Source organism: Hyperolius riggenbachi, chromosome 7 (assembly GCF_040937935.1).
Source record: "Hyperolius riggenbachi isolate aHypRig1 chromosome 7, aHypRig1.pri, whole genome shotgun sequence".
NCBI classification, from domain to species: domain Eukaryota; kingdom Metazoa; phylum Chordata; class Amphibia; order Anura; family Hyperoliidae; genus Hyperolius; species Hyperolius riggenbachi.
Window position 1 is genome coordinate 44,452,750 of NC_090652.1, and position 11,398 is coordinate 44,464,147.

Here is an 11,398-nt window from a genome sequence, read left to right on the forward strand (position 1 = left end):
TTAGGCTGGCAAAGATCGAAGCTGAAAATCAAATCGCTAGGGATATCAAATCTAACCCAAAAAAGTTTTACAAGTACATCAACTCTAAAAAAAGAAAGGTTGACTGTATAGGAATCCTAAAGGATGAGGGTGGGAACTCGATGGTGGACGACCAAGGTAAGGCAGAGTTATTAAATGCTTTCTTTGCTTCAGTCTTCACAAAGGAAACAGCACTGTTGCAAATTACAGAGGCAGAAGAGTCTCAATCTTCTAACTGTAATATTAAATACTTAACGCAGGAAGAAGTAAAGGCAAGACTAAATAAATTAAAAATAGACAAGGCACCTGGCCCGGATGGCATGCATCCTCGGGTCCTAAGAGAATTAAGTTCAGTTATAGCTAAGCCCCTTTATCTTATCTTTTGTGACTCTCTTGCAACTAGCAGAGTCCCAATGGATTGGCGTACAGCCCACGTTTTCCCATTATTTAAGAAGGGCAAAAAATCTGATCCAGGAAATTATAGACCTGTAAGCTTAACATCAGTTGTATGCAAACTATTTGAGGGGTTACTAAGAGATACTATACATGACTTCATAGTAGAAAATAATCTTATTTCTCAGCATCAACATGGGTTTACTAAAGACAGGTCCTGTTTGACTAACATGCTCAGCTTTTATGAGGTAGTAAATGCTAATATGGATATTGGGAATGCTGTAGATGTGATATACTTGGACTTTGCAAAGGCCTTCGACACTGTTCCCCACAGAAGTCTGGTGCAAAAGTTGAGGATGCAAGGACTGGGGAAGAGTTTGTGTGCATGGATAGGGAACTGGCTAATGGACAGAAAACAAAGAGTTGTGGTCAATGGATCGTACTCAAAATGGGAGACTGTTAGCAGTGGGGTCCCACAGGGGTCTGTACTGGGTCCAGTGCTCTTCAATTTATTTATTAATGACCTAGTAGATGCAGTAGTGAGCAATGTTGCTATTTTTGCAGATGATACAAAATTGTGCAGAATCATCAACTCTCAGGAAGATAGTGTCATATTGCAACAGGATCTGGATAGGATGGCTATATGGGCACATACATGGCAGATGAAATTCAATGTTGACAAATGTAAAGTCATGCATTTTGGTCGTACCAATGGTCTAGCACCATACAAAATAAATGGGATACAGTTGGGAACATCAAACTTGGAGAAGGACTTAGGAGTACTCATCGACAACAAGTTAAATAATCGTACTCAATGCCAAGCCGCTGCAGCTAAAGCGAACAAAATTTTGGGATGCATTAAAAGGGAAATAAAAACTCGAGATGCTAGCATAATATTGCCCCTGTTTAACTCTCTAGTAAGGCCACATCTGGAATATGGAATTCAGTTCTGGGCACCACATTACAAAAAAGATATTGCAGTTTTAGAGCAGGTGCAGAGACGAGCTACAAAATTGATACGTGGGATGGAAGGTCTCGCTTACCAAGAAAGGTTAGATAAACTGGGTTTATTTAGTCTAGAGAAAAGACGCCTTAGAGGAGATCTAATTAACATGTATAAATACATTAGAGGGCAATATAATAGCTTGGCGGATGAGCTTTTTGTCCCTAGGCCTTCTCAAAGGACTAGAGGACATGAGCTGCGCATGGAGGAAAAACGTTTTAGCCATTTATTTAGGAAAGGGTTCTTTACAGTAAGAGTGGTTAAGATGTGGAATGCATTGCCACAGGAAGTCGTTATGGCAAACTCTATACCTGCATTTAAAGGGGGCTTAGATGCTTTCCTTGCGTTGAAAGACATCCATGGCTACAATTACTAGGTTATGCCTAATGATGTTGATCCAGGGATTTTATCTGATTGCCATCTGGAGTCGGGAAGGAATTTTTCCCATTTGGGGCTAATTGGACCATGCCTGGTGGGGTTTTTTTCGCCTTCCTCTGGATCAACAGGGGTATGTGGGGGACGGGCTGGAGTTGTACTTTGTACTGGTTGAACTCGATGGACGTATGTCTTTTTTCAGCCAAAATAACTATGTAACTATGTAACTATGTAAGTACAGATTTTATGTTTTCAAAGGTATTATCATTGATATATGTAAAAGGGTGTTTCTGCAGAGGAAGTGGTTAGGGACCGGGTTAGGCACCACCAGAGAAGTGGTTATGGTTAAGAAGCACCACCTCGGCGGCAGTTAGTTTTAGGCAACACCGGGGGGAGGGGGTTAGGGTTAGATGTTTTTATTAGAAAAAATATCAAATAAATATAAGCATACAATGCAATAAATAATGATAAAAGTATGCATAACGAAGAATATAACAATCATATTACAACAGAAATACAACAGAAATACAAGGAGAAAAGCCTTAGAAAACATAAGATAACAAATGATTACAAAAACAAATTATAATGTATAAACATAGCAACAATGTATACTCAGAAATACACCAATTGTGTACAGTAAATGCAACAATTCAAATTAAATACAAGAGAATTTCCTATAGAAAAAATAAGACATAATCAAATGTCAAAAGTATACTAAAGTATACGTCATCATGAAAGGTATTGCCAGAGAGGTACTCAATCATCTACATTCATACCAACAAGACAAAAAAAAACACCAAAAATACAATGGACAACACCTACATTACAACATACATACAAATAAAAACAGCAACATACCCACATTCAAACACATTCACACACAGGGACTTTTACGCCCTTTAGGAGGAAACAAATAAGACTAAAGACAAACAAAGGACAAGACAGAAAATAAAATAAATGGCAACAAGACAGTGGAAGGAAAAAATAAAAGGATAAAATAATAAAAACCCATAACCAAAAACACATAAGAGGCCTTTCTTAAAAAAAAGATCTCAAAAACATCAAAAAGCTACAGTGAAAGAAAGAGAGATGGAACAGCCCACCAAAGAGAAAATCCACCAGGTCAAGGAGGTTGATGTTCTGCCACGCCAGAACCCAAGCCGCTCTTCCCAGCTTACGTCTCTCTAAGTACCGAATTTTCCCTACCTCACCCAGAATGTTGCTCACCTGGACAGGCAAGTTTTTCTGTCTAATAGCTACATCGCACCGTGCCAACCATGTGTAACGCCTAACCACTAAACGAACTATATAAAAGGTGCACAAATCAAAACCCTGGCATTGGTTGAAGGCTCCATATGCCCACTTAGCATAACTAAGATGCTCCAAGAATGGGATATTGGTGGACCCACCCACCTGTTTGCACACTTCTACATTAAAAAGGACACGACATCAGAAAGTTGTCGATGTCCTCCTCGACACCTCACCCTCGAGGACAAACACGGTCCGCTACATTCCGACACTTCATGTTCCCTCCAACGTAGAGCTTGCCCTGAAAGGTAAGCCAGGTGATGTCCCACAATTTGTTTGGGATACGCGGCGAGTTAAGCACTCGCAACCCTCCCTCCAAAACTGTGCCTGGGCAATCCCTTAAGGCCAGTGCGTCATGATAGCAGGAGTCTATCACCCTAGCCAAGAGGGCCTTCCTCTCGACCAACCTGATATCCTCCACCACCAATCCCCACTGCAGCAGCAGTTTCTTCATACAAAGTACAACATAGGCCGGAAGGTAGCCATAACGTGCCCTCAGATTTTTCACTGAGCTTCCAACTTCTAAGGAAAGGCTGACACCAGGCCTGAAAAATACCAACCCAACTAGGCAGGCTCTCTGCAAGCATGTTACCAAGATTGTATTTGATGAAGATCAGAGAGAAAAAGACAATCGGGTTGACCATCCCTAGGCCACCATCCCGTCTAGTTTTGAAGGTGATATTTCTGTGCACAGGGTTCATCTTATTCCCCTATAACATTTGGAAGAAAAGTATGTTGATCCTGCTGTACAGGGATGCTGGCAAAATAGCAACATAGCTAACGTATAACATGATTGGTACCAGGAAGGTTTTGATCAAGTCAACCTTTTCCCTAAGAGTCAAATTCCAACTCTTCCAACGTACCACTTTTGCACTGGCATCTTTAAGTTTGCACTCCCAATTTCGTGTGCCATAATCGCCTGGGCCAAATTTGATGCCACGAATCTTAATTTCTGGTTGAGGCAAAGGGAAGGAACCAGGAAGAACAAAGGACTCTCCATCCTTGCCCATCCAGAAAGTTTCACACTTATCAGGATTGATCTTCAAGCCAGATGCCAATGAGTACCGGGTAATCTCTTCAGCTACTACCACTGCCTCTTCCGCCTTCGAGACCACCACAGTAACATCATCAGCGTAAGCCACCACCTTTAAAGGCAAGACACCAGGGATGCCCACCGGAATCCCCCCGAGTGTGCTGCCCTCTAGCCTCCTTTCGAAGGGGTCGATGGCAAACACATACAACAGAGAACTCAGTGGACAACCCTGACGGACCCCAGAGTTTACCTCAAAAGGCTGGCCAACCCATCCATTGATAAGCATAAAACTTTCAGCCCCTCTGTATAATGTTTGCAGCCAATTGATAAACCCACGCTGCAAACCATAAGCGCTAAGTAGATCCCATAGGTATTTGTGGTTGACTCGATCAAAGGCCTTTGACTGATCCAACATTAGCAGGTAGTTTCCCCAACCTTCAGCCCTGCACAGTTCCAGGACTTCCCAGACAGCTAAGAGCACTGAGAGTGTGCTCCTGCCCGAAACAGAACAGTGCTGATGGCGAGAAAGTACATCCGTTACCTGGGAAGGACGCAAGACCAAAATTTTTGCCAGGATCTTGCCGTAGACGGTAAGAAGGCTGATGGGACGCCAGTTCTCAATCATCTCAGGATCACGACCTTTTGACAAGAGGATTACTGCAGATTGACTCATGGAGGGCGGTAACTGTCCCTCAGCAAGACATTCATTAAAAGAACCAGCCAACTGAGGGGGCCAAGATGGGTGTGAAAGCCTTGTAAAACTCGTCCGTCAACACATCCGGACCCAGGGTCTTTTTGGGTGCAAGACCACCAATGGCCTTCGCGACTTCTTCTGCAGTAATCTCCCCTATCAAATATATGGCAGAAACATCCACATTTTCCAAACCAGGTGTAGAAGCCAAGAAGTCTTCCATCCTCATCTGGTCAAGTGGCTTCTCCCCAAGCAGGTCAGCATAAAACCCTCTAGCGATGGACAAGATCTCCGAGCTGGACTTTGTCAGAGACCGCGGCCCATCTCTGAGACCATTGACCATCTTAAGCACTGAACTTTGTTTATACAGTAGTTCTGGTAAGGGTCAGGCGAGTGGTATTTACCATGATCCCTCTCCAGAACCAAAGAAGCCAGCCGGTCATACTGCTGCTGCTTGAGGCGAAGTTTGACCTCAGAGGTCTTCCTCGGATCTCTCCCCTCAGAGATGAGAACATTCAACCTCTCCCTTGGTTGTCGGTAAGCAATGTTCTTATCAATACTCTTACTTATCGCTAGTCCCTTGAAAAATCTAACAACACGTTTTTTGACCTTTTCCCACTACTCAGACCTACAATTGAAACAGACCAGGATTGAAACCTGTGCATGAAAAAACTCCTCAAAGTATCGTCTTACCACACCTTCCAGCAGCAGGGACGAATTCATCCTCCAAATACCCCTACCTCTGGGGGGAGCATCTGAAGTAGTCAAACAAACCGACAGAATAAGGTGATCTGAGAATTCAACCGCCAACAACCCTGGAGTTGAGGTAGTGAAACTCTCCAAAACAAAAAACCTATCTATCCTACTCCGTGAGATCCAGTGAATGTCAAATGTGCACATCCACCAGATCAGCCTCACTAACCAATCTAACTAAATACCTACTGTCGGTGCTTACTCGGTCCATGGTACTTGACCTGTCCCTGGCCCTAGTAATGGTGTTAAAATCCCCACCAAGGATCACAGGGTAGGCACAACAAAGAAAAGGCCTGATCTGTGTAAAGAGGCACTTCCTCTCCCCCTTAGACTTGGGGTCGGCATAGATGTTAATGAGCCGGAGGTCCTGCCCCCTCACACAGACGTCCAGGACCAAACACCTTCCCAATAGAGATGGCTCAAACCTCCGATTTTTGGTTAGCTAATCGCAAACTTTTCAAACTGCAATAGACTTCAATTGGGATGCAAACCTTGAAAACTAGAAACATTTACTGTATGCTGTCCACCAAAGTGATGGAAAAGATGTTTCAAGGGGTCTAACACCTGAGTTTTTTCATGGGGGAGTGGGATACATGCCAAAAGTCCCGGGGAAAAATCTGGATTTGACACACAGCAGTATTTTAAGGGCAGAAATCACATTGCAATGCTAAATTGCAGGCCTAAAGTGCTTTAAAATATCTTGCATGTGTATACATCAATCAGGTAGTGTAATTAGTGTACTGCTTCACACTGACACACCAAACTCACTGTGTAACGCACCGCAAAACAGCTGTTTGTGTAGTGACGGCCGTGCTGGACCATGGCGAGAGTGCAGGCCTTGGCAGTTTTCAAGCCCATATGTAGAGTTGGGCCGAACCTCCGATTTTAGGTTCGCGAACCCTGTTCGCGAACTTCCGCGAAAGGTTCGGTTCGCGAAAAAGTTCGCGAACCGCAATAGACTTCAATGGGGAGGTGAACTTTAAAAGTTTTAAAAAATTCTATCAGCTGGAAAAATGATAGAAAACATGTTTCAAAAGGTCTAATACCTGGAGCCACACCTAATTGAGTGAATACACATCACTGCTGGAGGACCCGCCCACCCTCCTCTAAGCAAGGTCCTTTATACCATTTGACTCAGTTGTCTGCCTACACTAATTAGTTATGGGACAGCTGCTACACACTCTGCTAGGAAGATTTTAATCTCCCTCCTCCCTCCTGCTTAGTCCCTCCTCCCTCCTACCGGAGGGAGGAGGGTCTCTTCTGCCAGGGAATTATACTATTTTAAAAACCAGTATACATCATACCATAGCTGGGAATCGAACCCAGATCTCACTGTGTGGTGGGCACGTCACCCTAAGCACTGTACCACTACAGTAGTAAGTGAAGCTAGCCTAAAATTTACCATTTATGCTCAATGCAATAGAACCATTAGGTTGCTTAACGGGAACCTTAAGGGCCCATTCACACTTGAGCGGGAATCGCACGATTCCCGCTCACGGCAAACCGCTACACAATGTAGCGAATGGCAGTGTTCTCACTGCCGCGGTTGCGGTTAGCGATAACCGCAACCGCGCTGCATGCAGCGGTTTGCCGGCGACGAGCGTTCCGCGATTTGCGATCGGGATTAGCGTGCAAAGCACGCTAATCGCGATCGCTCTAAAACCGCTGCAGTGTCCAGTGATTTTTCCGCGATAATCGCAGGAAAATCACTCCCACAAAACGCCGGCGTTCTGCAGTTCTAAGTGTGAATGGGCCCTAACTGAGAGTGATATGGCTGTTTCCTGTAAACAATACCAGTTGCCTGGCAGTCCAGCTGATCTTTGTGACTGCAATAGTGGCTGAATCACACCCTGAAACAAGCATGCAGCTAATCCAGTCTGACTTCAGTCAGAGCACCTGATCTGCATGCTTGTTCAGGGGCTGTGGCTAAAAGTATTAGAGACACAGGATCAGCAGGCGATTCAGGCAACTGGTCTGGTATTATTTTAAAAGGAAAAATCCATATCCTTCTCCGTTTAGGTTCCCTTTAAGGATTTGTAGTATAAAAGCCAACTCACATTGGCTGGGATTTAAACCTGGGTCTCACTGTATGGTGGGCAAGCACACTAACCACTATACCAACTGAAGCTGGCCTAAAATTTACTATTTATGCTCAATACAAGAGAAAAAGTAGACAAGACAAATAACATTTATATCACACTTTTCTCCTGGCGGACTCAAAGGACCAGAGCTGCAGCCACTAGGGCATGCTCTATAGGCAGTAGCAGTGTTAGGAAAAGAGAGAGATATGAATCTACCTGGCTATCTGGGGTTCTCTTTGGACAACTGTTGAACACAAAAGAGAAGGCCATGTCTGACAAAATATATGTAAGCAGTGGCTGCATGGTGTAATGGATAAGTAATTTTGAGTGTGGAGTCGCACTTGCTTGGCTTCCATCAATTTCAGATGGTCAGGTGTGCAGATCTAATAGTCCCGGACACCATGGGACTCAAACTGTGGTAAATGAAGAGAAAGATCCGCACCACCTTCAGAAAAGCTTCGTCTGTTTTATTGGAAAAAAACATACAAATTTAAAAAGAACTTTAAGGCAGGACAGTCCACTGTTTCGGGCTCCTGCCCATCTTCATGCTGCCTAGTTCTGAAGTAACATACAAAAACACCAACATATATACAGAGAAACAACCAATCACTGAGTATATACTAATTAGAGGACCTGATGGGAAACAGCCTATTTACATATCTAGTCACACCTCCAACTCCCCCATTGGTGGATCTGAGCAAGATCCAAACATTCAAAAAATAACTGTCAATAATGGCTGAATAAAAAATATATCAAAATCAGGCATGCCTCTAAGATGTATTGGCAAGATATCAGCCAAAACGCCATGGTGGAATATGCTGAATAGCAGAAAAAAGAAAAAATCCAAAAAGTAACATTTTATTAAAGAAAACAAAACATCAAAATCCGCATGGAAATGACACATAAATGCATCAATACGACGCGACGCCATACCCGCATACGCGTATAGATGACGTAATAATGCATATCCTCTATCTAGACTACTGACGATCAAAAATACGCATCTATGCCGGACGTATATACACATGAGACAAGCGCTCAAAAAATGACGCATAAACGTATAAAAAATTACGTATCAATAAAACAATCGCCTAGAAAGTGCCACATGAACGCGTCCTAACTATACGCAATCTTTGCGACTAAAAATACGCGTAAAATTAACCAAACACCAAAAAATGCCGAAAAATGCCAAAAAAATGCCGAAAAAATGTCAAAAAAAGCCAAAAAAATGTCAAATAAATGCCAAAAAAGCCAAGAAAATGCTGAAAAAATGCAGTTGATGATTTCTTATTTAGACACCATGGTTATCAAGGAAGATGGACACTTGGTGACCGATCTTTTTCGTAAAGAGACCGACAGGAATGCTATTTTACATTTCAGGAGTTTTCACCCGCAGCACATGATCCATAATATCCCTGGTGGACAGTTCCAACGGGTTGACAGAATTGTTAGGCGATTGTTTTATTGATACGTAATTTTTTATACGTTTATGCGTCATTTTTTGAGCGCTTGTCTCATGTGTATATACGTCCGGCATAGATGCGTATTTTTGATCGTCAGTAGTCTAGATAGAGGATATGCATTATTACGTCATCTATACGCGTATGCGGGTATGGCGTCGCGTCGTATTGATGCATTTATGTGTCATTTCCATGCGGATTGTGATGTTTTGTTTTCTTTAATAAAATGTTACTTTTTGGATTTTTTCTTTTTTCTGCTATTCAGCATATTCCACCATGGCGTTTTGGCTGATATCTTGCCAATACATCTTAGAGGCATGCCTGATTTTGATATTTTTTTATTCAGCCATTATTGACAGTTATTTTTTGAATGTTTGGATCTTGCTCAGATCCACCAATGGGGGAGTTGGAGGTGTGACTAGATATGTAAATAGGCTGTTTCCCATCAGGTCCTCTAATTAGTATATACTCAGTGATTGGTTGTTTCTCTGTATATATGTTGGTGTTTTTGTATGTTACTTCAGAACTAGGCAGCATGAAGATGGGCAGGAGCCCGAAACAGTGGACTGTCCTGCCTTAAAGTTCTTTTTAAATTTGTATGTTTTTTTCCAATAAAACAGACGAAGCTTTTCTGAAGGTGGTGCGGATCTTTCTCTTCATTTGCCATGGTGTAATGGATAAGGGCACTGCCTCTGACAAAGGAGACCAGAGTTCAAATCTCAGCTCTGTCTGTTCAGTAAGCCAGCACCTATTCAGTAGGAGACCTTAGGCAAGTCTTCCTAACACTGCTATCTTGTCTAATTTTTCTCTTGACAACTGTTGAACACAAAAGAGAAGGCCATGTCTGGCTAAATATCTGTAAGCAGTGGCTGCATGGTGTAATGGATAAGGGTGCTGCCTCTGACAAAGGAGACCAGAGTTCAAATCTCAGCTCTGTCTGTTCAGTAAGCCAGCACCTATTCAGTAGGAGACCTTATGCAAGTCTTCCTAACACTGCTACTGCCTATAGAGCATGCCCTAGAGGGTGCAGCTCTGGTGCTTTGAGTCCGCCAGGAGAAAAGTGTGATATAAATGTTATTTGTCTCGTCTACTTTTTCTCTTGTATTGAGCATAAATGGTAAATTTTAGGCCAGCTTCACATGGTACAGTGGTTAGTGTGCTTGTCCACCACATAGTGAGACCCAGGTTCAAATCCCAGCCAATGTGAGTTGGCTTTTATGCTACAAATCCTTAAAGGGAACCTAAACGGAGAAGGATATGGATTTTTTCTTTTAAAATAATACCAGTTGCCTGAATCGCCTGCTGATCCTGTGTCTCTAATACTTTTAGCCACAGCCCCTGAACAAGCATGCAGATCAGGTGCTCTGACTGAAGTCAGATTGGATTAGCTGCATGCATGCTTGTTTCAGGGTGTGATTCAGCCACTATTGCAGTCACAAAGATCAGCTAGACTGCCAGGCAACTGGTATTGTTTACAGGAAACAGCCATATCACTCTCAGTTAAGGTTCCCTTTAAAGGAGAACTGTAGTGAAAGGTATATGGAGGCTACCATATTGATTTCCTTTTAAGCAATACCAGTTACCTGGCTATCCTGCAGATCCTCTGCCTCCAATACTTTTAGCCCTAGACCCTGAACAAGCATGCAGCAGATCTGGTGTTTGACATTTTTGTAAGATCTGACAAGATTAGCTGCATGCTTGTTTCTGGTGTGATTCACACTACTGCAGCCAAATAGATCAGCAGGGCTGCCAGGCAACTGGTATAGCTTAAAAGGAAATCAATATGGGCGCCTCCATATACCTCTCACTACAGTTCTCCTTTAAGCAACCTAATGGTTCTATTGCATTGAGCATAAATGGTACATTTTAGGCTAGCTTCACTTACTACTGTAGTGGTACAGTGCTTAGGGTGATGTGCCCACCACACAGTGAGATCTGGGTTCGATTCCCAGCTATGGTATGATGTATACTGGTTTTTAAAATAGTATAATTCCCTGGCAGAAGAGACCCTCCAGTAGGAGGGGGGAGGGAGGCCAATTAAAATCTCCCTATCAGAGTGTGTAGCAGCTGTCCCATAACTAATTAGTATAGGCAGACAACGGAGTCAAATGGTATAAAGGACCTAGCTTGAAGGGAGGGTGGGCAGGCTCTCTAGCACTGAGATCAGTGTGTTTGACAAAAACATGTCTGCTGACAGTGATATGGAGAGTCAAAATTTTGCTCAATAGAGCATTATGGGGCGAATCGAACTTCCGCAAAAGTTCGCCTGATGCAGGCGAACGC